Raw genomic sequence first — 5,494 nt, 5'->3', positions numbered from 1 at the left:
GGCCGGCACGGCCGGGGCTGCGGGCGGGCAATGCTGGGCCACGGGTGGGAAGGGTCCTGCAGGGCACAAGGACCGACTTGAGGTTCTTGTCCCACCGGGGACTGTCGCTGGCACCCCTGGCAGCGTGACCCGGACCCTGCTCTGTGCTAGGGATGAGTGGAGGTGTGATCGCGGCAAAGAGGGAGCCAGCGGGCAATAAACAGAGAGTGGCTTTTTCCGGCAAAGCATCCGGATTTATTAGCTGAGTTTAGCATCTTAACAACCAGGGAGCCCATTTAAAAAAAGAAATTATGGCTGAATAAGTCAGTTAATTAATAAACTGGCTGGATGAATAATAACGCAAAAATTGAGAAGTAACATGAAACATCCCATTCATTGCTCCTTCCTCAAATTACACCTGCGCATGTTGAAGGCAAAAAAGCTGATCCCCACCTGAGGCTGCTCTCCCTTTCCCTGGTTCTCTGTGGACTGTAAGACGGATCCAGCTGTGAAGTGGTGGTGGCAGCATCTAAGAGTGTGGAATAAACCTCTGGTGCTATGGGCTGTGTGCACTCTTCAAGCATGCCATTAAGAACACAGGAAAAAAAACAAAACAAAACTCCTCTATTTGCTGGTGGTGAAACACCTGCCTGTTTCCCTGCAGAGGACATGTTGTCCTCACAGGGTCTGGGTCTGTTAGTGAATCTCAGCATCCAGGTAGCTTCATGCAGGGCTGTGTTCCACCGAAGTGGAATCACACCACTGTGCCTACCGCCATGCCCCAAGCTTAACTTCTGGCTGGGATAATGTAGAGAGATTTGTGCATCAACAGACAGACACATCCCTCCCAAGTGCAGGATCAGTTCCAGAGCTGGTTGTCTCCAAAACCCTATTGGAAGGAGACAAATCCCAAATCATCGGCATGAGAACAGCGTGTGGAGGAAGCTTTTAGGCTGTGGGTACACAGGGACAGGAAGGGGCACTCGCGTCCTGCCTAGGACATGCTGCCTGCCAAGCCCTTCCTCATTTCTCTGAGGAGGGTGGTGAGCTGAGCAGCAGCCTCCCACTGTAGGCACAGGGCTCCTGGGCTGCTTCTCGTTCCTGGGTGCCCTGTCCCATCACCCAGCTTAGACAGATGGACGGACCTGCCTGGTTGAGGTTTCCAGAGTGACTGAGAGCAAGTGTCCATGCTACTGGTGCGGCCATGTTCAACTCTCCGGGTAGCAGTGGGCAGGTATTTGGTAGAGATGCATCTGAAAGCCTCCTAGGACATGTTCTGGGGCATCCCAGAAGGACATCGCCCTTGTGATTTATTTACGGAAAATTCCTGGACTAAATAGTGAATTCCTTCTTTAGCTGCCTGCATAGAGATATTTTGTGGTCTAGTTTGGTCTCCTGGGGACAGTCAGAGTGGGGGAAGGAGTGGGACGACCCCTGAACTGAAGCCACAAGCTCCCCAGGGCTGCACTGCACATGCTCACCCCACTCTCACCTGCGTTCGGGGGAGGTAGGATGCTGGGGAGATGAGGCAGTGGGTACCCTTAGGAACCTGGTCTGGGCTTAGGTGCTGGGGTTGCCTGGAGAAATGCTCCTGCTGCGGTGCAAGCAGGTGCCGTGCCTTCCTCCCTAGCTGCCTCTGCGGAGCCGCGGCCAGCGCCTGTCTGCTGCAATGCAGAGTGAGAGGGCTGGGCGGGAAGGCTCTGCTGCTTCCAGCCTGGGTCTCTGTCCCAGGGCTTTGAGCACCTCCTGAACGCACAGGGGGAGCGTTTGGCACCGGGGGAGCCGTGACTGTCAGTATTTCTGGGAGCTGTGATTTATTTGCCTGGGCTAGCAATGTGGAAATGCAGCGCGGTGGTGGGAGCCAAGTGCAGAGGTCTGCCACGGGGGAGAGTTGTAGGAGAGGAGAGGGGTGACATACAGCTGCAGGCTTTCATGAGGAGTGAAGGATTCCCCGCTGGGGGCCTGGTGCTCAGACAGCTTTCCCGGCACGCCGCTTCTCTGCATCACCCACTCACCACCTTGGTGGCTCGGAGCCCAGGCCAGATCCTGCCTGCAGCGGTGGAGAGCTGGCTGATGGGTTGTACTGGACTAGGAGAGTGGGCAAGGCAAGTCATATCAAACTGCTTCAAAAAGCATCTTCCAAGGCTCGCCGGGTGCACAGTGGTCTGGCGTCAGCAGGAAACATGGGCTGGGAAACAGCTGGCAAGCAGCAATTGGGGCTCCATGATGGAGCAAGCAAGGGGCTAGGAAAGGTAGCCGGTGCCCATATACATGTTGCCCCGGGGACAATGGTCAGCGCTGCCGGCAGGCCAGGAGAAGCCTCTGGTGATGGCCCCAGTGCCAGTGAGACTACCTCTCCCCCTCCCAGCCCTGACAACTGGAGAAACACCTCCAAAGCAGACAGGGTGGTAATTTCCTCTCCTTTATCTGCTAACCCACAAAGTTAAGTGAACTATAGCTAAACAAACCAAATTAAAACCAAGTGGGTTAATATCAACCTAGGATTACCCTTGTTATCAAGTAGACGGAACTGTGTCAAATAAACCAACAATTCTTTATAAGCTTTATCTAATTACCCAGGAGGCAGCTGCCTTGTAGAGCTCCTGGCCTCAGACTCGGAGGGCATTCCCAGCTCCAGGCCAAACAATTTATTTACTGATATTGCAGCCAAATGCTGGGCACCCATCAGGAGATCCGAGCCCTGCCAGGCTGAAGGGATATTGAGATGAACTCTGATCCTGGATGTAGCACTGGAGGAGATGGCTGGGCAGATAGGAAATCCTTTGGCAAGCAAAGGTGTGATGCTGAGGCAGTCTCTGGTCTTCTGGTAGGAGCTGGATAAGGGGGAGAGTCTTCCCAAAGGCATCTTTCTGTGGGATGGTGGTTGTGATGGGGATGGGTTCGTAGCTCAACTGGCAAGGACTGGGGGAGGCAAGCCCCGGGGGGACGCTCCTTGTGCATCCCTTGGGAGGATGTTGTCCGTGTCCACATGATGGGCTGCCACAGGACAGAGGAGGACAGGACTCCACCAAGCACACTGGCAGGACAGGCTGGAGCTACCAGAAGCCACAAGGCATCATTTCTGCATGGGAAACTGGAATCTACCTCATACCCTCGGACTCCACTTCCTCCTCCTGCCTTTGCTCCTTCCCCAGTGAGAAACTGCAGACTCTCTTCCCTCTGTAATCCCCCCATGCAAAGGAGCCAAGGCCCTTCGGGGAAGTTGACAGCAAATTTGAGTGCAGAGACGGTGGTGGTTCAGGTCCACACTGAGCTGCTGCTGTGGGTGGCTGAGGGCTGGGTGGACCTTAGGGCTGTGCTGGTTTGGGCTCGCCCCATCTCACCTGCAGGCAAAATCCTGAACAAGTCACAGTGTGGAGCAGTGGGGATGGATAATACCAGCTCCTGAAGGGCGTATTGTCAGAGGAGGTCACAGGTTAGATGGCCAGCCATATCTGTGTAGACTGGGCTTTGGACTGATGGAGGCTTGAACCGTGTGGCAACACCACAGAGGGGTTTGAGGGTTATTTTTTTTTGTCAGCACTGGGGCAGGAGGCAGGGGGGATTTCCAGGGAAGTCAGGGTCTGTACAAGGTTTGTAATGGGCACCACTGCACTGAGCCCGAGTTGGAGACACTGGGGTGGAGAACCTGGGGCTGGCAGAGGGACTGTGCTCCAGCGGCCCGTCCCCTGCACTGGCAGTTATTTGGGATATATCCCATTTGGATTTATTTGGCTTTTGGGCAAACTGTTCTTCTTTTCTCTGCTAGACCAAGCAGTCCTCAGCATCTTACCTGGGGAAAGTGAGTCCTTTGGGGGAGTGTTGTTAAAGCAAGCTGCCTTCCAGCCTGCTCTGGAGCCAGACAGACCAAACTCCACCTTCTTTTGGGATTGGGGCTGGCTCACCTTGTGCCTTCACTCTTCCCACATGTTTTTAATCTGGCCACATCTGATCTTGCAGGAGGAGGCACAGAGGAGCCTTTTGGGGTGTTCTGAAGGATTTCTGTGCTCCCCAGAGCCAGGATGCAGTGCCCTGGGCTCCCTGCTTTGGGATGGGGAATTCAGGCTGGGAATATGATATTTCTTCACCCCTGGCAAATCCGCCTCCAGCTCCAGAAAGGACGGAAGTCCCAGATTACCGAGTGCTGGAATGTGGGCACATTCTCTTTTTTGTCCCATTCTCTCCCCTTCTCTCTCCCTGAAGCCTCCTCCACAGACCATGCCCAGAAAGAGGACCTGCTCAGAGGGACCCTCCCCTGACCCAGTACCGCCAGCCCGCGCAGTGCAGCCCCCGCTTCAGGGAGGGACTGAGGCACCGGGTGCCCTGGGGGTCTCTGCAGTCTCTGGCAGCAAAGGGGACTTACTGGGTGCCGGAGCCCTCGAGCTGCCAGACGCTGCCTGGCGCTGCTTTGTGCTCCCCACCGACATCGACTGAATACATGAATTTCCCCTCCGCTTCTTTCTGACGCATTTCTGTCCTTCCCTCTCTGAGGAGCTGCGAGGGTTGTTAGCTTGGACTGCCCCAGCCCAGCAGATGCTGGTCCCCATGGCACCTCCTTTCCTTAGTGGAAGAGACCCTTCCTGGGTCCGTTTGGTCCCACCTTTCTGTCGAGGATTCGTACAGCCAGAGCATCCACAGCCAGCCAGGGTGCAGACTGCAGCCGAGCTCTGCAGAGCTGAGCCATCTTTCATCTGACATTTGTATTTGTCCTGGCAATCCTTTGAGCCTCTCATTTGGTTTTAGCCTTGAATATGTTTTATGTGCAAAATAACTCACTGTGTGTGTGTCAGAGCCATCGGCACAGCGTGCCTCTACTCAGTCCTTAGTTTAACTGGCCAGTGGCTGCAAGCTGGGTCCCACGGGCTGTCTCTCCTTGCACTGTGGGGCTGCAGGGGCAGGAGGGGTCATGTCCATCCCTGCTCCCACGAGGAGTTTGCAGAGCCCCAGCCCATCCTGGGCTCTACCTGTTTGACCCTTCCCACCCAGCATCCAGGTACTTGGGACCAAAGCTGGATCGCGATCAGTTAATGCCCCCTTCATAAATTCCTGCCTCGTGCGTCACCGCTGTGTTTGTGAAGGGCTCGGTGGACACCTCAGGAGATGGGCAGGTCGGGATCAAAGCTGGAATCTGAGGGAGATAGTGTGGATGATGCCCCATGCCTTGCAAAGTGAGTGAGCCAGAGCAACCTTCGCCAAGCGGGGCACGTCTCTAGGGCCACGATGCTCCGTCTCAGCCCCCAAGACACGGTGGCGGGGACGTGCCAAGTACCTTTCCCGTTAATGTCCCCCCCCATGCTGCTCTGGCACTTTACTCCCAGCTGCAAACCTCTGGGTGTGATTGCCACTGCGGTGCTGGGAGAAGCAGTAAAAGCTGAACCCTGGGGGGACAATAAAGCCAGAGGAGAGGAGATAAGCGGGGATCAAACACAGCGCGGCAGCCACCCCACGCTGGACTCTCAAAGGTCCCTTTGTTCCCGCTGCCTCCTGATTCAGCGCCGCGCTGCCTTCAAGGGCT

This window comes from Phaethon lepturus, unplaced genomic scaffold (assembly GCF_000687285.1).
Source record: "Phaethon lepturus isolate BGI_N335 unplaced genomic scaffold, ASM68728v1 scaffold44124, whole genome shotgun sequence".
Lineage (NCBI taxonomy): Eukaryota > Metazoa > Chordata > Aves > Phaethontiformes > Phaethontidae > Phaethon > Phaethon lepturus.
Note: the sequence above shows the minus strand (reverse complement) of the source record.